General features: G+C 36.4%; 1 pseudogene across 1 annotated transcript; it reads right to left on the bottom strand.

Annotated features, from left to right (window-relative positions):
- Window positions 1-2873: 2873 nt before the first annotated feature.
- Window positions 2874-24772, bottom strand: LOC145623703 (uncharacterized; annotated as a pseudogene). The gene is made up of 24 exons (XR_014110189.1): window positions 24406-24772; window positions 23779-23850; window positions 22987-23030; window positions 22775-22886; window positions 22637-22704; window positions 21374-21436; window positions 20469-20546; window positions 20294-20386; window positions 19758-19877; window positions 19068-19154; window positions 18419-18625; window positions 18288-18335; window positions 17778-18020; window positions 17044-17141; window positions 15623-15867; window positions 9810-9878; window positions 9655-9719; window positions 9025-9194; window positions 8797-8875; window positions 8129-8369; window positions 5887-5932; window positions 4288-4396; window positions 3893-3955; window positions 2874-3430 (listed from the first exon to the last, which is right to left on the bottom strand). The product of XR_014110189.1 is annotated as an uncharacterized LOC145623703 (transcript).
- Window positions 24773-25226: the final 454 nt, after the last annotated feature.

The following is a 25226-nucleotide window of genomic DNA, read 5'->3' as shown; positions in this document are numbered from 1 at the left end:
AAAGCTCCAAATAATAGTACACCAACAGCATGAAGAAAACAATATAGTATTGTAAAGCTACTATTGTGAACAAATTTTAAGGTTAATACATACCATAAATTCACACTTGAGAATCACACAAATCAGAACAAAAGCTCTCTGATCATAACACTAATTTCAGACCACCTACGGTATCGTATTTCATAAGCAGTGCCTTAATACTTTCATAAGAAGTATTGAGATAGACTATTAGAACATATTTCATACGGAGTAGCATATTAAATTATGTTTAAGAAACGAAGCACAATAACAATAGCAAGTAATAGAAGCCCAAACAGACGAAGCAACCTTTGAAATTAAGGGAGTTTTTTTTTGTTTTTTTTTTCTTTTTCTTTTTAGAAAAATGTGAGTAGAATTAAGCAAACGGTTTAATTTTTGAAAAAGAAACGGGAAATTTCAAATGGTGTGTTTGAACTTTTTTAATTTTCCAATGGTGTACCTTAGTTTTTAAAAATCCCAAATATAATCCCATACTTCTAACAATTTCCTAAGTATGATATTACTTGCATGATTTGCTATTAATGAGAGGTTTAACTCATATAATGAACTAACAAACCTTAGTTAAGTAGCATAGCCAGGGGTTTCCCTCCATTTGTTTTCTTTTTTCACTCAATTTCACCTACTTTGCTTTGTTGCTATTCTTACCTCATTTGTTCTTCAATTTTTTCTCTATTTTCCTTTGCTACTAAAGTACTAATGCTATGTCAAACTAATCACCATTTTCACTTGTACTTGTTTATTTCCGGTGGAACATACCAACAATTCGACACTGCAACACAAAAAATTGACAATTTCTAATCAACAACAATTCGACATTGCAAAGTACAGAATTTTAAAACAAAAACCCAAAATTTGACAACCAATATCTCAAAATTTGATAGCCAACAAAGAAAGAAGAAGAATACCCGAAGAGGGCAGCCAACGAAGAAATGAAGCACAACAAAAATAGCAAGCAAAAGAAGCATAGCATTAGGAGCAAACAAACGAACCAACCCTTAGGTTTAGCGATGTGTTCGAAATATCTTCTTCATTTGCCTAAAGGGCTGGGAGGTTTAGGTATACGTCAGTTGGAAAGCCTTAACTCTGCACTCCTCGCTCGGCAATGTTGGCGCATTCATCAACATCCCCAGCTTTTGGTTTCGAGACTGCTTACTACTAAGTATCCTTCCTTTCGTTCTTTTAAGACTCGGACGATTCCTTGGTCTTCTTGGGGTTATCGTAGCCTTTTAACAGGCTTGTCCACTCTTGATCGGGGTATAGCTTGGAAGGTTGGTTAGGGTTCTAAGGTTCGGATACTTCAAGATGATTGGGTCGGGGGGGGGGGGGCTGTTGTTTTTCGTGACGGTTCTGGTGTGTCGGATCCTCTGACACATGTTACTTCTATTATTAATTCGCGTTCGTACGCATGGGATTCGACCTTAGTTCATCGGCTTTTTAATACTTCTACAGCACTTCGCATCATGGCTTTGGATCGCCCTCTTCAGCCGATGGACGATTACGTCTACTGGAAGTTTTCTAGGAATGGATCTTTCACTACTAAGTCTTCTTACGCAATGTTGCTATGTCATTCGGTGTCATATGGGGTCTCGGGTACAATTTCGGCCTCTTGGTGGAAGCACTTCTGGGGGTTGCCTTTTCTGCCAAAACTCCAGTGGTTTTGTTAGAAATTACTTCACAATGCGCTACCTCTCTCTGGGAATCTGCAGCTCCGAGGGATTCCGATCGATCCAACTTGTGTCTTCTGTTACCAAGAACGTGAAACATCAGACCACCTATTCCGGGATTATTCATTCACTTCTCATCTTTGGGCTTGTGCTCCGATAACCTTTTCTCCTTCTCTTTTGCATGGGAAGCCTTTTACTGATTGGTTTGTTGATACAGTCTCTGAGCTTCGGTCCTCTCGGAATTGGGACGGTTTGGCCTCATTTGTATCCTTTTGTTGGGCAGTCTGGATTGTGCGTAACCATAAGATTTTTAGACAAGCAATGTTGTCTCCTGGCGTGATTTTCCATTTGATGCAGGATTGGATCTCTAGGATTGTTTTAGCGCAAGGGTTCAGGTCCCTTGTTCGCTCGTTAGGGAATTCATCTCTCACTACTTCGGTAGCTTCTGATTTATGCTATCTACAGGGTGACTTCTCCTCTTCCTTTGACGTCTGCCTTCTTTTTGATGGGGCCTGGAGTGCTCAGAATCTTAATGCAGGAGCAGGTTGGATTTTTAGGGAAGTGTTTTCAGAGGTGGGAGGTGGCTTAAGAGCTTGTCACTCCTCTTCGGCCCTTTAGTCTGAGTTACAGGCATGTTTGTGGGCTCTTTGGCTGCCGGTCGTCGAGGCTTTCGTCGTCTTCTTATCTACTCTGATTGTTCGAATCTTTTTTCTCTTCTGCATGATGGTGGTGACAGAGATATTTCTTGCCATTGGTTGCTTCACGAGATTCGGCTTTCTGTCTTGCAGTTCTCTATCTGCAAACTTCGCAAGGTTCCTCGTTAGTGGGTTGCCCCTGCTCACTGGTTGGCTTGGCTGCTCAGGCTCGTCGTCGACAATTGCTTAGTTGGTCCTTCTAGTTTCTGTTTGTATTTTCTTTTTTTGGACTTCTTGTCAAAAAAAAAGAACCAACCCTTGAAATTAAGGGAGTTTCTTTCTTTCCTTCTTTTTTTCCTTTTTCTTTTTTTTTTTTGTAAATTTCTTTTGAGAGGGAGAAATGTGAGCGAGGTAGTTAGGCAAACGATTTAATTTTTGAAAAAACAAAATTAGGAATTTGAAAAAGAGTAGAAATAGGAAGTTAGAACCATTCCTATTTTGGTTCTTGTACATCCTAGTATCCTACAGTAAGGGGAGTTTGTATAGGATAATAGGAGATAATTCGAGAACGGAAAGGGCCGGGATAAAGGGTAGAAATAGAAGTATTTAGGTAGATAGAATTCCGAGGTGGACAGGGATAGTATAATGTAAACAATTGATGATGTTAATGCAGAAACCAGGATACCCAAAAAAAAGGAAAAAAAAAAAGAGAGAAGATCATAGTTGAGAAGCATGAATCATGTTGGCATAATGCCATTACTTTTCGTTTATATACCTTAATCAGAAGTCCAGGGACGTAGACAACATTGTGAATATTAGTCCCAGAAAACTCAGTTTCTCACTATACCGGTTTTGAGAACATTAATAAAGTATAACTGTATAACAGCAGCAAATCAATATGAAATTTATGCCTTATGATGGCTAATTTTACATGCATGAAGCAAAATTCTGTTACATGGAAATAATGTAAATAAATCAAGTACACAACGTTGAAAGATAGATGTAGAACTATTACATGGATCTCTGCGATGCAAAATTCAGTAGCCTCCGGAAAATTTGGTGAGGATACAAGGGAGGCTGCTCTGCTAGCGCCTGCAACACATTACACACATTTAAATTTGTTAAACAAGTAATTGAGAATTACAGATGTATCCAAAAGACAACCAGCATTATCAAGAGGTTCTATTTTTTTTAAGTGATAGATAGTCGCAGGACAGCCAGATCAATATTACCAGGTCTGTTTGCATCTAACATGTGAAGTAGATTCTCATCAGTGATGAGTTATATGGGTTAAAATGATTTCAATTTGATTTTACGTTTTCCTCACCCCCAAGCCCATACCAATAGAGAGACGGAGCAGCAACAAAAGGATTTTAACAATAACACCTTCAATTTGCTTGTTATATCTTGCAAATTTTTTTATGGAAAAACAAGTTTAACAGTGGAAAGAACTTAAATAGGTTTACATTTAGAACTCTACAGCCTAAATTGTTTCATGTTTATACACAATATAAAACCAATGATAATTAGGCACTTAATTTGTCATTTCTCTACCTGATGGATCAAAACAGTGGAAGGTGTCATTCCAGGAACTGTATTAACTTCTATGCCAAGCACCTGTAGAATCAATTAATATGGTTAGCATAAAAATTAACAGAAAAAAAATAATAAATACAAAGTATAAAAAAGAGGCAGCTTAGCAAACAGCAAAAACAAGCAGCATAATCATAATAATCAGTCGTTTATCCTCGCAAATTTGTAATTGCATAAAGGTTTGGTTCGTGTTCAAACTAGCAAAAAGAACTGTTTTGACTTCAACCTAGTCTTTAATTAGTATATGTAATAAACAAATAGGTATAATCTTGTCTGCTGGTCACACTGATACAAGGAATTGCTCAGTAGCGATCTAGTCAATAATATAAGTAGTTGGTCATATAAAAAAAGCATACCTCTCCAGTGTCAACATTAACAAAGGCGTCGATTCGTGAAAATCCTTCCAGTTGAAGAGCATTTGCTACGAGTTCAACACGTTGTTTGCATTTCTCCAAAGCGTTTTCACTGATTCAAGACCAGAACAAAAACAAGCAACGAGGTTACAATGTTGTTGAGATGAAAAAAGATGTTATAACTAATAAGAAATAATGGTGATATAATAAAATAAAAAAATAAATAAATAAAAATTTAAAAAAAAAAAACAAAAAAAAAACAAAAATCTGAAGCTTTTATTTATAAAACCCAAAAAACTGTACAGTGTCATGGTGGCAAATTCTGTCTTTGTTGATGTGTGCTTCGACCCTAAAGCCTCCCTACCCCCACCCACATTCCCAGCTAGGGCAATCCTTACCAGTTAAGAAAAATTGGTAAGAAATTACAACTGAAGACAAGAAAAGTAAAAATAAATAAAACGAAAACTAGAGCTCGGATATTCTGTGTAGTTTATTGCTTCCATGCCAATGTTGTGATGGACTCAAGGATTTAAATTTGACCTTTTTAGGTTTTCTTGAAAAGTTTTACTCAACCATCAATAGTCTTACTTTTGTTTGTTCCTTCAGTTAATGGTCATACTTAGCTTTATTAGGCATTATATATACAGTTACATACTATACAAAATTGGGTGATTTAAAGAAAAAAAAAAAGGTTGTGGTTAGACCCTAGACCTCACTTGTACCATATTAGATCCTATGGGTGCAGCCGTGCAGGTAGGGTATGACTAAATATAGATAACTCAAGAAATCATTTTAACCCAGAAAAAAGGACTTATTCAATTAAACCATGGATAACCAAGAAAGCAAGTCATCAATCCATCATGTTCATCAACTACATAGATTCTTATTTAAATAAGTTCCAACAAGGAACTAAAAGGATTCACAAATGAAAGTCACTCCTAAGTTGGTACCAATGACATAGTGTCACTCACAGGTATGTATGTTAATGGGAGATGGACTACAAATATGTTAAATTATCAGCTTAACCTATATGTATAACCTTGAATGGGTATGGGTAGCCTAAACTTGGAAATTATATGATATCAAGCAATTAAAACCACATTTCAAGACAAACAGGCAATGGTGTGTTCATACTTTTCCATATCCATTCCAAAATCTTTCCAATATCTCCCAGCTATTGTCTCTACAAAAAATTTGGAATTTATGTTCACTTCTACTTCTTCAAAGAGTGACTGGGAACATGGGAAACAAGCAGAGAATTTCTTCTCAAGTCTTGACCTTTGTGCGTCTGTTTGTGCACACATATGTGCATGTCTGTGTGTGACTGTAAGTGCCCACATCTGTGTCAATACATACATATGTATGCATGTATTGAAGTATACACATTATGTATGCATGTGTCGGAGAGGGGAGGAGGGAGATATTATGTATGCATATATCTAAATGTAGATTTGTGTGTAGTTACATAAGAACATGATGAATGTTTATCATGTGTTTGTTTACTTGGTTGGTCAATAATACAGTGCAACAGATCAGAATCCCAATGGGTTCACTAAGCACAGTTCTAAAAAGATTGATGCAGAATAGAGTATAGGGACAAACCTTATGATTGATGTGGGGGGAGGAGTAATATTGATGCCAGTCAATCAATCAATCAATCAATCAATCAAAGCCTTAATCCCAAAAGTGGGGTCGGCTAACATGAACCAAATTTGATTATTCCGTGTAGTCATCAACATAAATCTTTCTCCTCCATCCCTTACGATCCAAAACTTCATCCTCACGTAAATCCATGCACTTCATATCCTTCCTCACTCCTTCCAACCAAGTCATCTTTGGTCTCCCTCTTCCTCGTTTAATCCCTCCATGGTCCCACTCTTCCACTCTTCGCACCGGTGCACCCTCGGGTCTCCGTCTTACATGTCCAAACCAACGCAGACGATTTTCCCTTAATTTATCTACAATGCCCGCCACACCTACTTTCTTGCGAATAACCTCATTTCTGATTCTATCTCTTAAAGTGTTTCCACACATCCACCTTAACATGCGCATTTCCGTAACCTCCATCTTTTTAATATGCTCTTTCTTAGAAGCCCAACATTCTGTACCATAGAGCAACACTGGTCTTATGGCAGTCCTGTAGAATTTTCCCTTCAACTTTAAGGGAATGCTGCGGTCGCATAACACTCCCGTGGCCGCTCTCCATTTAAGCCACCCTGACTTAATCCTGTGGGTCACGTCTTGATCAATGTCACCATTCTTCTGGATGATCGACCCTAGGTACTTAAAACATTCACTCATGGTCAAATCCTTTCCATCCAAACTCACCACTTCATTGCTTGTCCCCCTCTGAGTGCCAAAACGACATACCAAATATTCAGTCTTACTCCGACTTAGCTTAAACCCTCTAGATTCCAACCTTTGCCTCCATTGCTCCAACTTGACATTAACCCCATCCTTAGTCTCATCCACCAAAACGATATCATCTGCGAACAGCATACACCATGGAACCTCATCTTGAATTGGTCTAGTTAATTCATCTAGAACCGTTGCAAAAAGAAAAGGGCTTAATGCAGACCCTTGATGCAATCCGATTGTAATAGGGAAATCTTTTGTCAACCCTCCGCATGTCCTCACATTTGTTGACACATCCCGATACATATCCTTAACTAGGTCTACATACCTTCGTGGGATACCTTTCTTCAACATTGCCCACCAAAGTATCTCTCTTGGCACCTTGTCATATGCCTTCTCTAAATCAATAAAGACCATATGAAGATCTTTCTTCTTTACCCTATAAAACTCCATCATTTGTCTTATCAAATGGATTGCCTCCATAGTAGATCTCCCAGGCATAAAACCAAATTGGTTATCTGAAATGCTTGTGCATGCCCTCAACCTTTGTTCAATCACCCTTTCCCACAACTTCATAGTATGGCTCATAAGCTTAATTCCTCGATAGTTAGAACAATCTTGAGCGTCTCCTTTGTTTTTATAAACCGGGACCAAGGTGCTCTTCCTCCAATCTTGTGGGATCCTTGTAGCCGTCCATATCTTGTTGAAAAGGTTTGTTAACCAATCAATACCAATCTTACCCAAACACCTCCACACCTCTATCGGTACCCCATCAGGGCCAACCGCCTTCTTAGGTTTCATCTTCCTCAGTGCAATCTCCACCTCTACTCTCCTAATCCTTCGCACATACTCCATGTTGATTTCTTCATCACTCATAGAGGTATCTCCTATCACAACTCCATTACTTCCATTAAATAATTCATCGAAGTACCCCTTCCACCTGTCCTTGATGCCCTCCTCTTGCACTAGGACCATTTGGTTCTTATCTTTGACACACTTCACCATGCCAATATCCTTCCTTGCCTCTTGTCTTCTCTTTGCCATCTTATAAATGATCCTTTCTCCCTCCTTGGAATCAAGCTTTTCATAAACCTCCTGATATGCCTTTTCTTTTGCTTGGCGAACAGCTGCCTTTGCCTTACTCTTAGCCTCCTTATACGCTGCAAAGGTTTCATCACTCCTACATTTTCCTAAGGCTTGATAGCATTCCCTTTTTTGCTTAATTACTGCTTTCACCTCTTCATTCCACCACGAAGTATCTCTCTGTACCGAAGTTGATGCCAGTCCCACCTAACAAAATAACAAGGTTCAAGAAATAAGTACATTCCTCGCACACTAAAAATTACTTCAATTAGCCAAATGTTATCCTCCAGCACACCCACCCCCCAAAAAATACCCCTTTTATTTTTCTCTCCGTGTGTGTGTTGTTTTTTTATTTTTTTTTATTTTTTTTTATTTTTAGGGTGAGGGGGGAGAGAGAGAACACAGACCTTGAAATTTCTCTTTTAAGATAATATATCGCCAGTTTCCTTCACAGTCACGCTTGGACTTAGAGAATGCATTGATCCTTTTGTTCCAATCACACCAACAGTTACCTCAACCCATCTACTTCATCCTTCCCAAGTAAAGCAATGTGATACGGATGAAACTTTAATCTCATCAGTCTCAATGAAAGGCTCAAATATTAACAGTTCTGGAGGAGGGTTTGGCATCTCAATCATCCCATGTGCCTGCAAGCAGTAAAATTAGAAGCATCCACTATAATTTGGAGAGATAAAATCCTAATAAGTATCCATAATTTGCTTGTTCCATGCATAACTTTACATCATTTTACTAAATGACCTTTGTAAATCTGCACTATATATTTCAATTTTTTTAAAAAAACTGGGTTATCCGGAAGAATCAAACCTGGCCTAATAATATTTCCTGAAATTTGATGGCCAATTCCAAAGAACCCAATAGCGTAAGAGCCTAAGAGGTTTATCAGTCTCTCCGAACGACTCATATTACACACTTTTCCCTGGGTGAATTTCAAGGTAGCCAATAGGACAGTCCATGCTTCATTAGAAACTTGAAGTGGTTACTCTACTTCCCAAGTTAAGATGTTAACAATGTCTCGAGTTGTAAACAACAAACTTGAAGTTATCATTGTCCTACCTTTGAGAAACTGTTAGGAGGTATACGTTGAAGACAGTTATCCATAGCTTTTATGTAAATGGCCAAGTCTTCTACGCAGCTTCAAGATTTGTAATACAAGAAGTTAGATGGAAAACAAAAGTATATTGTTAAACAAACAACTGTAAGAGTAGTCAAAGACTCAACATTTCCAATTTCCATCAGCATAAAAGCTAAACAACAGATATCAAATGACATTCGCAGACCTACCGCAGCCTTGCAACACCTGTAGAGCATCCATCTCTAGCAGGTTTGACGCAAAGACTTTCACACTTAAGTTTCATGGTCAGCTCTTGCCAAATATCATCAACAGGCAACTGTAGAAGATCCTGGTTTCTCCTCACCTCCTTGTCTATGGTTAGAACGCCATATTCTGCAAGCTGATAGAAAAAATCTTACATTAATCAACTTTTTCTACAAAACCTAAAACCATAGAGAATCTACTGAAGAAACTGCATGTATATTTTCTTTCTACATATTAATATAATAGTGAGATATTAAAAATACACGATCCAATATCATACTATCTACAAACTAAAAGAACATTCTCTTGTCTATCTCATTCTATTAGCTGGATTATCTTGATAAGATCTTTAGAAACATTTGTTTAGGGAAAATTCTTTTTAATTAATATCCCAAAGAGCAGGACACAGCAGCTATATGTGCTCTAGAGTCCCACACCCCCCCCCCCCCCCCCCCCACCCCCACAAAAAAAAAAAGGAGGTGTTTGGAGCCTCAAAGAGCACACACAAGCAATAGCACAAAGGAGATGTCAGCATCTATGATGACTTTCAGCAAAACTTCACAAAACCAGAATGCTCCATCTTATATTTACCATACATGCTTAAGAGCAAGCGAAGTAGCAACTTTATCCATGCATATTTTGGAGGCCATCACACCAGGACCTTGCATATCATCAGCAATTAAAAGCAAAATGATAAGCCCAATGAAATTGAGTTCAACATTTAAATCCCAAATACCAATGTTCATCATACCCGTGTATGGAATTGTCTCAACCTCCAGCAAAGATTGAAGAGTACCATCTTCGCCAATCCCTCCATGCACTATATTCAAAAAGTGAGATAAATAAATTAATTTGAAAGCAAAACAAAATTCATTTCATACTTTCTAAGTTTGTACCAACCAATGCATATGAAAGTTTTTTTTTTTTTTTTTTCGCAAAACCCACTTGAATTATTACGAAGTTAGCATCCCACCCTTTGTGGGACTGAATGCCAAAATAAAATAATTATTACAATAGCAACGGTGTGCATGTTCTTACCACTATAAGCATTACACTCTCATTGTTACTTAGAGTAACAAGAGGCTTGATTTTCTTTTTGTAAATAAAATTTTTAACTAGTGCAGACAATACAGTTTAAGTCAGGGTACCAGGATACTATGCCCAATTCTACATATGCGCCTACAGTCACACTAAATAAATAAGATAATGAAAGAGACCATAGCAAGACTGATGTAAGTCTAAATACACCTACGCCAATATAAGTTGATGGATTCAAACTTTTTAGAACGGGTTACTCATGAATCATACTAGAAAACTCACGAAACGAGATAGATAACCAAAACTCAAGAACACACTCAAAGTTCTGGGATCTTAGGCAAGAACTCAAGACACACTCAAAGTTCACCTTAATCTTATAACTCAAGAACAAACTTAAAGCTATAAGGAAACACTTTAGCTCGAGACAAACTCAAAGCAAAATGCTAAAACTCTCGTGTTTTTTTTTTTTTTTTTAAAATATCAATAATCAAAAGTTGTCATTCTCTTGTTATTAGCTCCCTATTTATAGGAAATATGGGCAGCAAGGAAATTTAAAGGTTATAACTTAACATCTCCCTAAAACCGTCACATTAATTCAACGGTTACAAAAACTAAATAAAACTCTCTTAATTCACTCCTTTGTAAAACTATTTAAATGGGTAGTTACAAATCAGCAATTAAGAGTTACAATTACTCCTAATAACACATTAACTTACGACTAAATAAGAGAGAAAGCTAGTAACTCCTCTAAGCCTTATGACAACCTAATAAAAGATAAAGCAAACTTAATTATATAGCCCAGAAATAGCAAATGGGCTATGCACACATAAGTAACACTCCTCTGTGGGCTTCAAGTGATCTTCCAAGTGAGCAAAGTGACAAATTTGGGTTTGAGAGCAAATGGACTAAATCCAAGAGTTTCTAATACAAGGGCAACCGGTTCTTGATCCATGGAGCTCCTAAGTGGGCTGCTTGATTTTGGATCAAGACCTCCCAAAAAATCGATCCCTTAAGAAATGAGCAACCAAAGAGTCTATAGGAAGCCAGTAATTTATCTAATCCTACAAGGTAATACAATTATTAAATCAGATTTTTTTTTTTTGAAAAAAAAAAAAAAAAAAAAAAAGAAGAAGAAGATCACTATTTGTCTCTTTTCAAGCCAAAACTGCTAAAGGAGCAATCCTATCTCAAGATTTTTTATATAAAGCAGGACAAAAAATACGCCAGTAGTAACAGGATAAAGACAGGTTCCACCTTTCTCTCATAACATGGATATTTGGCAAAATGACTCTCCTTGGTCACTAAGTAGCAGGGGCAAAATAACTTTCCTTGGTCACTAAGTAGCAGGGACCGTCTCATGCCACATGTGACATGCCCTATGTGTGACAACTAGAACAATAAATATATGAACGCAAACATATACCACTTAGTTTTTCAATTAGACATCATTATTGGTTTAATCTGTATGGATACCCAGTGTCCTTGCAACCTAGGTTGGTAATGGTGTACCAGTCTGCAATTAGACAATGCTAGCTTGTCGATTCAGAGCCATAATCAGAACAGAAGCTTTCACCAACTACGAGAACCTGCCAATGCTCGTCGCAAAACCTTACCTTCTCTCCAATACTAATTCCCGTGACAGATGTAGGAGGTGTTTGTCTTTGTGCCCCTAATAAAGAACACAAGGAACTCTCTTAAAGCCACAATCACAACTAATAATTCTACACTAAGGTAGTTTGACTACAAAGAGAAACCCTAACGCATCATCCCACCAAGGGAATGTTCTTTCACGCAACATTGCCGAAACCCAAGCCTTCTTCTTATGTTCTTAGGTGTGTAGAGACACCCCCATTAGATGACCATTGATCTTCATTTCATATCCCATTGAAAGCACATTGTTACTTTCTCTTTGCTGCCACAGCAGTAGGGATAATTCGGGATATATAAATATAGATAGGTAGAAAGAAAGAAAATAATTAAGAATGAAGAAGGGTGATGTACCCCTCACCCTCAGGGCATTAAATTAAGAAAAATAGAAGAATTTCTACTACCTATCTTCTCGATTTGTCCTATTGCAAAGATAACACTTACCAAAAAAAAGGATATCCCAGCTAGAACTTAGCATTCTACTTTTTTCTCTCCACTTTATCTGAAAAGTTGAAATCTACTCTATCTACTTACTCTCCCAAAATCGCATGCCCCAGCTCAATGTTGAAGGCTGTACCTCTAAATAAACAGTTCACTGTCACAGGAACCTCAAGACAATAAAAGAACTGTACAACCTTCATAAAAATGATACAGCCCCAACACATAAGTGTATGACCAATCAACCATCAGAAGTTTGTAAACCCAACTCCCATAACATCCACTCTTAAAACTACCCTAAGACGCAGAATCGGTCACTCAGTGAAGGACGGCGCTGATATTCCCATACATCTCTAAATTTAATTGATGAGAGTGGAAACCAAAAAAGAAAAGAAAACCTCTCCTCCACTATAAAATGCATCAAGATAATCATACCCCTCTCAAATAAAGATCAAGTGACATGACATATTTGCTTCAATATGTAATGGAAAGGGCAAACATAACTTGCCTGTTTTAATGAACACACTAAACCAGCTCCTAAACTCCTACGGACCGTTTACAAATACAAACTAAAGATATCTTATTTATAGTGTCCATCTAGTCAAAAGTATTCTTGTTCTAGATCAAACAGATCCAACTGAGTTTGACACATACACATCCTTCGTAAAATTGAACTTTGAAACAAATACTTACTACTACAATCTTCTCCCCTTCTGAAAATATATACAAACTCATTGACAACCAAACATTAATTCCAAATCGTTCAGAACTACACAAAATCTGTTTACTCCGTAGTAGAAGTTTTGGAGGAAACACGTCTATTTGAAAAGTTAGAGCAAGGTTAACTGGCCAAAAATCTTTAACCCTTACAGGAACTTTTACTGACGTACTAAGATGATAGAAGTAGAAATCTTCATCTTTCTTATTGGTCTCTTAAAAATCTGAAAAGACCTCAACAAGGTCATCCTTGACAGAATCAACAAGGCTGTTTTGAAATAGCTAGAACTTAGTAATTCATCTATCTGATGTCAGAAACATATTTCTAAACCTCATCTGTCAAAATGCCTAAGTACCTAAGAGCAACTCCCATGGTTATAGTTAGGGACTTGCTTGCAATTTTCAGAAGTCACTAGTGACTAGCTTGACCATTGGAGCTAAAAAATAAATTAGCTTGGGCAAGCTAATTTGCTTGAGAAAAAGAATCCAAAATATGGGATATCAACATATTATTAAAATTAAGTTTTATAAGGTAATTGAGGAGAAAGTAAGACTCATTCAAATAGCAAGCTAATTAAAAGTTTAAAACAAAAAGCAGAAAGCTAATAACTAATCATAGGGGCACAAACTAGCTACAAAAGGGGTTAGCTTGAAATCCTATGTGGCATGGAAAGCTAATTTCGCAATTAGTTTACCATTGGAGATGCTCTAATAATCTATTCACTGTCCCCAAAAGACATGGTATGGTACCCAAGCCCAAACCTCCCAAAATAGGAAGCAATATTACTTAAAGAGAGAATAATCTCACGATTCTCATCAACAACAGCCTCTTGCTCCTAGAACACTTAACAGTTAGCACATTCAACCTTTTAGTCCTTGATGAAATAACTCCTATAATTTTTTCAAAGAACATCTTGAATAAGTCTCATAAATGTAGCTAATTAGTCAAACCACTATTGCATAAAATTTTTAAGCTCCCACTTCTTACAGCTTATCCTTCAAGAAGGCATCGCTTCCTCTGAAGATCATCATTAAGCACTTCCATACTCCGCTTTCTTTTTCTTTTCTTTTTTTATTGGGCTTCGTGCATACTTTAATTTCTCCGTGAACCCTACACCCTTCCAGCCTCCATCTCATACCTTAAATTTGATCCAGCATGCTTAAAACAGGAGAGCTATTTTTTTGGACATGGCTTTCCTACTTCCAAGGTTATTAAAAGCAAGAACTAACTGGAAATAAAACCTCAATCTATAATTACACTGTACCAGCTTGAGGTCCGGCATCACCCTCCTAGTTGCTAGCTAGAGCCATCCATCACTTCTCTGGCAAACACCTGAAGGAAAAACCTTTATCAGGGGAATGAATCCACTGAGTTAGTGGTGTTACTCTTCAGTAGGATGACAAAAGCACTATTTCTAACCATAGTAAACTAGTAAACTTTACCATGCAGCATGACCCTCAGAATATACGGATCCCTTCATCTCTTCCACCATCAACTTTACTACTGTAATTCACAACAGTGTTTCGACATCAACTAAACTCTACAATCTGAGAGACAAAAACGTGAAAGGTGAGTATTAAGTACCTGGAATCAGTTAATGTTTGTCTAAATATCCTTCAACTTGCAGCTACTAGAATTGAATTTGTCCATCTCCCAGCTTTGTATGAATTGTATCACCTAACCTATCCTGTACAACTCATCTTGCAGTTCTAACCTAAGCTATTGAGTGGAAGAAACAAAATACTGAGAGCTCCCAATTACAGTATAGTCGCATAGTTTAACCAAGTTTCTGTATTATTCAATCCTAATGCAAGAGAAGGATGAACTTTGCCGGAATTGGATTAATTTGAAAATTAGCTGTTTTTTCAGAAGGATATATCTTGGCCTTCAAAATACTGATGCATCATACATCACAGTCTCTGAACTAAGAGCACTATATGTAAAGTAACTAGCATAGCCCTTCCAGTCCATTGACAAATTCAGCTTTGGTATTTTTTTGGGGCCATTTAGTACACAGTTCACACCTTCATGTCACCTACTCATCTTGCCAACCATGATCCAACCACCTCTTAAGTGGAAGACTTAAAGAGCGTGTGCTTCCCACAACACAGCAATGTTGAACAACTTACCAGCATTTCATTGTTAGTAGAACCAAGACGAGCTTTATCTTCAGAGATATGATAAATTTCAAGAGTAACAATTATTTTCAAAATGTAAACATCTTGTAACTCAAGTATATAGCTGGTGTGGTGTCACAAAATCTCCAAGGTTTGAGTTCCATATGCATAAAAATCATCCAGCAATAAGTAATATATCTAGACAGTAGATATAGGGTTGGATTTTACAATACCTCATAGATATTTTCAATAGAGCTACGCAAACACACCTGTGTTACAATCAATGAAACATGATAAAAACCATGTAAAAGTGCACCTCAAACATTTCAGTACTTAAGTTTGAGAAATAAAAGTAATAGAAAAGGGCGTTGTGGAATGATTTTGTTAGAATATGCCTTAAATCACTATGGCCCCTAATAACCAACCCAGCACGTAGCTAAAACATTGTTAGTAAACAACATAAAGTTGCATGTTCTTACTTCTTAGTATTTGTTCTTTGATAATTTTTCTTACATCTATTATACCAGACATTATTTTGATGTTCTACGGTTATGCAGCAGGGGGTTATATAAAAAGTAAAACAGATAGTAGACAACAAGGTACAACCTGCAATAAAAACAGTCGCCAGAAGATCCTTGGCCAGCCTGACCCAATCCAACAAAGAATACATAACAGGCACTTCATCAGATATATCAAACCCTGTAAACCAGCTGTGCTTCTTCAAACCTATCATAAGATAATCCATCACCTTTTTACGTAAACGAGATGTCAAGGCAGCTCGATCCCGGTTCATTGCCTCAATGCAAGCAGCTAAAACTTCCTCCGTAGTGTGTCTGAGGACAAGAGAATAACTGTGACAAAGAGACAATTAATGCAAAATCCTCGAAATGGAAGAAGTACATCAAAATGCAATAAAGAGAGAACATATCCAAATATTCCATGTCGTTTCTACAACATTGCATCTACATGTTCCTGGGCCTTTCCTAGCTTCTACATTTCGGCAAATTACTCTAGCAAGCGTGATGTCATTTATGGAACCTCTCAAAATCCCCAATCATATAAGACAAAACAGAAAGCATAAATTCCTCACAAAGTCACAAAACGGTGACTTAGCTTACATGACCACTTAACTTAAATGAGGTTGATTTTCCTTGAAGTCTCAAATGGAACATAGACTATAAGCAATAACATTTAAAAAAAAAAAAAAAAAAAAAAAAAAAAGGCATAACAGGCTGATTAAATGCTTAGATATTATAGGAAAACTTGGCATTTAATTGATTGATAAAAAACCATATAACGTCAAGGTTCACTAGAATTATTTAGTCCTAACAAATTCATAACCATGCACTATTAAACAATGAGCAGGAAAAATCATTCAGAACGAAATACTAGAATTTCTAAGTAAGATGCTGCAAAGGCCGGAAATTGGCTAAGATTAAACAAGAATATATACAAGTATATTACACAAGCTGCACCATTATCAAAATATCGCTAACAAGGCTGCTACCTATGGAAGAAGTGAGGATATAGATGCAAGCAGTATTACCCAAAAACTTGAAGAGTTACTCTTTCAGCTTTATCCCCAATTGCAAAGAGGTCCTTAAGCTTCTTGAGTTAAAGGGCAACTTACTAGCATATTGCTTCAAATTTCACAACAATAAGAAGCAAAAGACAGATTGAGGAGATGTTAGATTCAGCTCATCACAATATATAGTTAGAAATTGTTTATTAGATAGTTTTTTACAATTGCTGATGGAACAAAAATCCTAGACCAAGTAGTGCAACCGCAGACTTCTGTTTTGAAACGTAGTTCACAAACTCAGTCCATAACTACAGTAAAACAATATAGGGGAGTTGGGGACAAATAACTTTTGCAAGGGATACTTTCAAAATCAACAATAAGAATCCTAGTCGGGGAGATGTAGCCTCTAATCACTCAAAGAGCTGTTTGAAATAAGAAAAGAAAACAGAAAACAAAATTGCTGTATACACAATTCACAAAAAATTAACTAGCTATATTTACTTACGGCAAGAACCAGACAGATCTGGAGCGCAAATCGTCATCCTTCTCACTCTGTAGGTGAAATGAGCTTGTTGGCGCAAGAAAACATGGAGTAACCTCAAGCTGCATAATTCACATTTCATGCCTTTGGTTCTTAATCCTAAATTTATAAATTTTAATAACATGCTAAAAGTATTTATGCAGAAATATGCAGACAGCCAGACATGACAGAAGTTATTGAACGGCAATGTTACATTTTAGATTTTAAAATAACTTGAAATGACCAATAAACATTCAGGGATTCACCGTGATGAAAAATTAGAAATTGAGAACATGTAAAGCAATTAATCTCTTGTTTTAGAAAAAGCAGACTGTGCTCATGCCTAGATTTAAATATTTTGTGCAGTCGTGCTACAATTTTATGGTTTATTTTAAATAAGGGGTCATGCTTTGGTTTGCTGATTAGATAACTTACAAATTTATCTCCAAAATACAATAGGAGACATAAATAAGCAGCCTAAACAACATCAATAATACAAACTGAAATCCAGCCACATGAAACCTTCTTGTAATCATTTATAGGGGGTAACAGACAATGTCCATTGCTGAGCATCCTAACTCTAAACATATAAAATGAAGGCCACAAGAACAAAGAACCTAGCCTAAATCCATAAAAGAAACTAAAAATCCTAAGAAGGCAAAAGCTTCAGCCACACCTATGTTAGTCATTTCATATTCACTTGAGTGAGACTTACTTACATCATCAAATGCCTGCAAGTTGAGCCAGACGTTTGTTCCACTCATAAGAGACACTTGCCTCTCTGAAGTGTCACCTCCAAAAAGCACAAATACTCTTTTCCTTTCCGATTTTGACTCCTTTATTTGAGAGTGCTTCTGTCTTTCAAGTAATATTTGACCCGGTAGTGTACGATACTAAATTGGGGTACCGTGAACATGCGCGCTGCAGAATGCCCGAAGGATTTTTGAATGGGAAAAGCCAACCTAGAGGCAGAAAGTCCACAATAGACATACAATAAATAATTAATGAGCCTCATGGAAAACAACTGTATCTATATTGACGCGAAATACATCACCCTACTGAAACAGGATTTTTCCAAAGATACTCCTCCATCTCACAATGTCATTAATTTTACACCTTGTAATTTGTGTCTATGTGACACGCAGCATTTTGAGTTGCAGAATACAAAGTGGGCAAACATTGTGGAAAAGAATCCATCTCACAAAATGGGAGGAGTACAAGAAAGATACCTTTGATGCTTGTTGGAAAAGGAAGCTTGTCTGTTCCATCCCACTGATCTAGATTTTATGAATTTTCATTAGCAATTTTAAACGTAGTACAACATGTATGATTAGAAGAAATATTTAGGAAAACCTCTAACCAGATTGATGTCCGTAAACAATACTAGGCCAGATTCACTTCTTCCAAACTTCGATCCCGGAGAAAGTTTCAGAGAAGAAGGAGGTAGATACCAACCATCAATCCGAGCAAAATCACATAACCCAAGACGTTGGAATAATAAAGAGGCTCCTTCCCGAATCATCTCAATTGCATCTAAGGGGAAACGAGGGGGAGTATGATAAGCAACCTATTGACACAAATAATTTAAATGAGGATGTGCAGAAAAAAAGAAAAGAAAAGAAAAAAAAAATGTTGATTATTTAAAACAATCCCCCTGATACGTGTGAATATGCACAGCAGAATAGCAGATACAACCTAGCGTGGCTGAAGTTCAAATTATGGAGGTTAACACAAATGGAAACTCTCGCCACCAATTATACCATTATTACTAACAGCTAAGCAACACATTAGAAAAAATTGTCGTCTAAAAGTAATTTACATCAGAAATCATGCTACTACTGGAGGTATGGACAGGGTCAACAAATAAAAAAATTATTAACTTTTGCAGGCAAAAAAGCTGTTCTAGAAAAACATTGATGATTCTTATCAAACAATAATCATCTAAGAGTTCTTTTTCTGCATATTTAAAAATGAATCCATCTCCTTGTTATTAAGGTATAGTCATATACCTGCTGAGTAGGCAGATATTTCCTTCGATAATTGAATATTGCATCCTTTTCTCTCAGGTTTGCATCACCTTGGAATTGAAGCTCCACCTGATGATTATCACAGTAAATTAAACAACAAAAATATGAATACTATACACAGATTAACATAGTAAAATGATATACAGCGTCAAGTGAATGATAGAATACGAATAATTACTAAAGATTAAAGATGCTCAATCCTACCACTTTGCACTCTTAAGAGAGACAACATAGTATAAGACATCCTATTATGATCGCATCAGCATAATCAAGCACAACCAGTCAACTAGATCATTCAGGAAAATATAATAAAAGATATCCATCACCACAAATCAGCTATGTCCTGATTTAAATTATCTTTATAAAGGTGTGCATGCCATGCAACATAATCTTTCATAAAAATATAGACAGACAGAAACATGGTACTCTTACCATAATCAATTAGTATGAAATAGTTTATTATGTAGAACAAAGAACCCAATTAGCCATACACGGGATTTTAAATCAATTGATAGCTAGTTACTTTAAACGCGGTATCAAGTTCAGTACTTAAATCAATTCAAAAAAAAAGTTCAGTACTTAAATCAGAAGAGCTGGTTCAGGAAAAGCAGCAAACAATGTAGAGTTATGTAATACAACAATAGAGTAATATATACACTATACAGCACTAACTTCTGTAGGCAGTAACACAACAGGGCTTCTGTCAGAACCAATTCCCACATCAAGGACAATTACAGTAAACTCCTTTCCTCCTTCGAGAAACGTTTCGACAAGAGCTTTATCATCAACTTTCTGTCATAAACAAACACAAAATAGAGTAAAAAAAAGGTGCACTGCCAATTCTGGAAACACTTATTCTTCAGTCTCTTATCTTAGGTGTCACACAAGCATCCTGAAGTTCTGGAATCAAACAACACAAAAATATGAATTTGGAAAGGATGAATTGATAATGAAAACCTAATAATATTGGTGCAACAAAGCTGCTTAATTTGCTCAACATTCCATGCCATACTGAATTACTGAGCTTCATGCTGGAGCATAAATGTAGTACAAATACAGTTTAATAATTTAACACCACCTAAAAATCCCCCCCCCCCTCTTTCTCCCTTTCTCCTTTATCTTTCTTTTACCCTTTATTTAGGGGAGATTACCTTCACAGTTTAATGTCTATTGTCTAGTGAACATGTCACCAGCTGTACAATACATACATCTGTTATTATTTGGCAAGCCTTTGTAAAGGAATCAGCAACTCCATATGCAACAGTGACACCAATGCTTGATCCTCCTCTAGCTGGTTTTACCTGAAACAACAAATAAATAAGCACAAGAATAAAATGACATCAAACTTTCATGAAAAATGTTTCAAATGTGTAATTTATTTACCACAACTTTTCCTGTTTGAACGTCCAATTGATTTGTTTCAAACCACTTCTGTAGATCGGTTTCATCTGAATTGTTTCCCTTATAGCATGAAAAAACAAAATCATCAGTAGCAAAATAGCTAAGATTACATTCTTTGAAACAAAAGGAAAAAAAACAAAGGAGCAAAAGTTGAGACACAGTATTTGATATTGTTTATAGTAAAGTAAGGACCCAACAAAGTTGAGGAACAAACTATAAGGATAAATATTTTACATTCAAATTTGTATAGTTCATTAGTTGAGCAAAAATTTGCCCAATTTTATAACCAGTATAGCTTATTGGTGAATACTTAGAGCCTTCTCCTTGAAATAGAAGAATTTTTTGAATGAATCTTGTACACCAGCTGCTGACAATTTTCTAGATTTTCTATAGCTTTCAAAGCAACTGCTTCACTTCAGAATCTCTTCAATATTCCCTTAGTCAATATATACAACCTTTCTAAGGAACAACAAAGATCCCCAACCATATATGATCTTAAAATAGTCTTGAAAAAATCATATAATCATATGGAAGAGCCATATCTGATAACATTGTTACCTTAATTTCTCTCACAGAGTTACCACCTATATACTATTACAGGATATAAGGGGATAATGAGTGTTGGAACAGAGGATTCCTGACTTTTTGCAGCCATACCCCTAGAACTGCTAAGAGATTGTTTCTCAATTTCATATAAACTTGATCTAAAAGGAATAGAGCTGCCTATGACAGACGTAAATAGGTGTCATACAACATTTACTACCATCCAGAAATCACTAATTCAAACTGACAAAGAAATCCTGAAAAAAGAAAACGCTACAATAAACTGGCAAAAATTTTAACAGAAGCAACAAAAATGACTTATCTCAATACAAAATTACAAATACCTGAACCAGGAAACTAGGAACTGTCAAGAATCCTTGTCTGCTCAGCTCTAATGAGGCTTCATACTACACATGATTTGAAATACAGCAGTTAGCACCAAGGATAAGTAACCTTTTTTTTTTTTGGTTTGTTGGGGGGGGGGGGGGGGGGGGGGGGGGAGAGGTCATTTCACAAATGTTCTTACTCAAGAAGTCAAACCAGCAACAGGGGAAAATGTGTGATATGTAGAGGCAAATCCAACAAAGGCTAGTCATCAGAAGTAACAGAATAGAAGTATAGCAACAGATCGGTAATAAGCACTGTAATATAACCCAATTTAGAGTCAACCCAATTTCTAGGCACATAATATAACCCATATTGTCATTCCTTCATAGTTAACATATAACAGAGTTTATGTTAGGAAGCACTGTAAATAATATCTTTCATAGATAAACTTATATACTCCCTCATTTATTATCCTTTTGTTCTACCCACTAACTGTAGGTTCATAACCAAGGAAAGTTAGAAAATTATGGGTGGGGTTAAGAAAAAGTTGAATGTATTAGACAAAGGAGGATCAAGAGAGAGGGAGTAGAAAGTGGGTGTGTTTAAAGCCTAATTCTTTGAACTTTTTGTTTTTTTACATTAGACCAAGGAAAACAAAAACAAAGCATAAAACAATCAGCAATTACAATTTTTCTAAAGCATATTTCGTCTGTAGCACGAGTCTTTCCAATCGAAACTAGCTTCTTGGTAATTTTCACATCTAATTAAAAAATAAAAAGAAAAGAAAAAAGAGGTACTATAGGGCCTGAAGTATTACTGATATGCTCTATAATTACTGGTCAAGCCTAGCCCCCCCCCCCCCCCCCCCCCCCCCCCCCCCCCCCTTTTTTTTTTGAATAAAATTGAGAAGTAGGACAGAATTAATCTTAGAAGTTCGCTTGGCTTAGTAGACTTAATTCTCGTCCCTCTAGTGGGAAGATCCCAAATAACAAGTCTGAGATGCTATTTTCCCAGTTTAAACTTTATTGCTCCATCTTTATAGGGTACAATGTGCATTTGACATGCATACACAACATACAACAGAAGCAAGAAACTCCAGACAGAAGCCTCCCTATTAATCAGCATAAACCAAACAGTGCTATAATAGAATGATTTGACACACAATGCGCACTATCATATGAGTTAGTCATGGACTCAAAGCACAGCATTGATATACAGTAAGTTCTTACAAAAAAATGGTCCTGAAAGTAATAGAGGGCCAGTCAGTGCGATAAACTCACCTTGTCAAATGCCTTGCGAGATTCATTTGATTTTGAACAAAAGGAACATTTGCTTGCTCCAACAACTCCTGGATGCCTAATTGCATGAGAGATTTCTGCGAAAAACTCTTCCTAGACAAAAGCATCGATTTTTTATACCTGAAGCGTACCATCTTCACCAAAAGGACCATGGATAACAGGAAACACAATATCAACTGAAGCAGCAAGATGTTCCACAAATTCTGACAAGCAGCGAAAACCTTGAGCAAGGCTGACAATAACAGTCAAAACAAACAATTTATTTTATGGAATCACTGGTCATGATTCTCAGGAAAGATAATAAATAGAAAACAAAAGTTAGAAGTACACACCTTTCAAGCTTAAAATCAAAATCCGAAGGGGTGTTTGAATAGAGCTGCAAGTAGCAAGAGAGAAACAGATTAGCTCAATATGCTTGTTGGTGTTTGCATGCTACAAAGACAATATCTTTCTGCCAAAATTATCAAAGACATTCCTTACACTATGTTTGGAAAGAGAGAAATGGAGGGAAAGGAAGAGAAGAGAAAAGGAGGGATGCATTATCCTTTGTTTGGATATTCAATGCACGGCGGGATTTGGAAGAATCCATTTTCCTTCCCCTTTCAAACCAAATTTCTCCATCCATTGTTGGAGAGATTTGGAAGGAAGATAGAAGCTCGCTTTCTCCGTCCCCTCACCTCCCTTTCCCTTCCTTCTTTTTCCTTCCCCTCCTTTTTGCTTCCCCTCCCTTTCCCTTCACTATTGTTATCTAAATACAGTGTTAATTCCGACCCCCAACTTCACAAGTGAGCATATTCTCCATAAAACAACATGATTTCCTTTCATTTCTTTGTAACTCAAATACGTAGTAAAAATCATATAAGCTCTTGACAGTAAACGCTCATTCTATAAAACAAATTAACATTAAAATAGTTCATCCAAACAACTTAATATTGGTTTTTACCAAATGATCCATTTACACAGAGCAGTTACAACTTACAAGCACCGTAGCATGGTAGTAGTTTAAAGGTTTCTCAACTTTCCATGGAACCGAATCATCAATTGCACTCAACATAATTCCATACTTCCTTTGTTTATTCGTACAATAGTTATATAAAAATAGACAAGTAAGCTAAGCAGTTAACCTGAGCAGAAGATATGGCATAAGCATTGAGCTCACTGTCAATGTAGTAGCAGCTAACACGCAAATCATCTCCCTGATAACATCGTCAACAAAACATATTACAACACTTACAGAATTGTACCACAATGTGCATTCCAAATCCAGTCATCATTTCGATTTATATCATGCTCTTTATGTCTCTCTAAACACCGAAAAATATTTAGATAAATAATGAAAAACAATGTACAACAATGCAAACTAAAACATGTACTCCATCACTAATTCATCATGATTTCAACAAAGATTGTAGCATCTTTTAAACTATAGGTTATAATTCAGAAAATTAATATATACTACCCTAATTAATATTAGTGACACTAAGTGATTTTGTCATAAATTTCTAAACTAATTCCATTTTAAGAAAAATATTTAAAATTCAATCCTAAGTAGAACTGCATATATCTGTATATCATAACGGTAAAGTTTATGACTCAATCATATACTCCGTATCAAATTAGTCAAATTCATTGAGAAAATTGCATAGGAAACAACATTAATCTTCTCATTAACAATCAAAATCACAAAAATCATACAAATTCCAAATGAAATAAATTAAATTGATTGAACAAAGGAAATTAAAATGTACTACTTGAATATGATCAAGAACTGACGAGCAGAATTGCGCGAAATTCCGCGCTCCATAGAAGGACCGCCGCAAATTAAACCAACACGAAGTATGCTTGCTTTCTCTCTCCTCTTTGAGCTGCTGCTATCATCATCTTCATCAACAATAGCTTCTGTGCTTGATTTAATTCCAAAAAATTGAAAATTCGACATGAATGTTGGAAATCTTACGTTAAATTTCGAAGAATTGAGGATTGAATTTTGCGACGGTGGAATCGCCGGTAATGATGCGTCGGAGACGGTGAATTGTCGCCGGAAAATGACGGGAATACGGGGGAGAGCGAGTGAGGAGAGAGAAAACATGAGAGGAATGATGATTTGTGAATTGTGAGTGTAAAGTTTGACTGAAGAAGAAGAAAGTAATTATTAGAGTGGAAGTAAATTCAGGAAGAAGAGGCAACAGTTTTTCTGTCCACTCCTTTGCGTTACTCATTCCGTTTCTTTTACTGCCAAAGTAAAGGTGTCAAAACCACAATTCAAAACTGATTAAAAAAAATTATGCGATTAGGTTTTGACTTGTAAGGCCAGAATAACTTATTATGAATCAAGTCTAAAAATGTACATGAATCGATTTTATCTCACTATACTCAATTCGGACACCCGAATTGACACTCCTACTACCAAATGACAATGCACTAGAGAGTGAGGGATAGCTCAAGTGGTTAGAGTTTCCCTCCCGATTTCAGGAGATCTTGAGATCGATTCTCACCTCCGCACTTGTGCACTAGTTTCGGAGTCTAAATGACTTCCAAACAATTTGAGCTTCAAAGATTAAAGCCCACAAAA

The sequence above is a fragment of the Chenopodium album genome, chromosome 3 (assembly GCF_948465745.1).
Source record: "Chenopodium album chromosome 3, dcCheAlbu1.1, whole genome shotgun sequence".
Classification (NCBI taxonomy): Eukaryota; Viridiplantae; Streptophyta; class Magnoliopsida; order Caryophyllales; family Amaranthaceae; genus Chenopodium; species Chenopodium album.
This window is presented reverse-complemented; position numbering and strand designations above follow the sequence as displayed.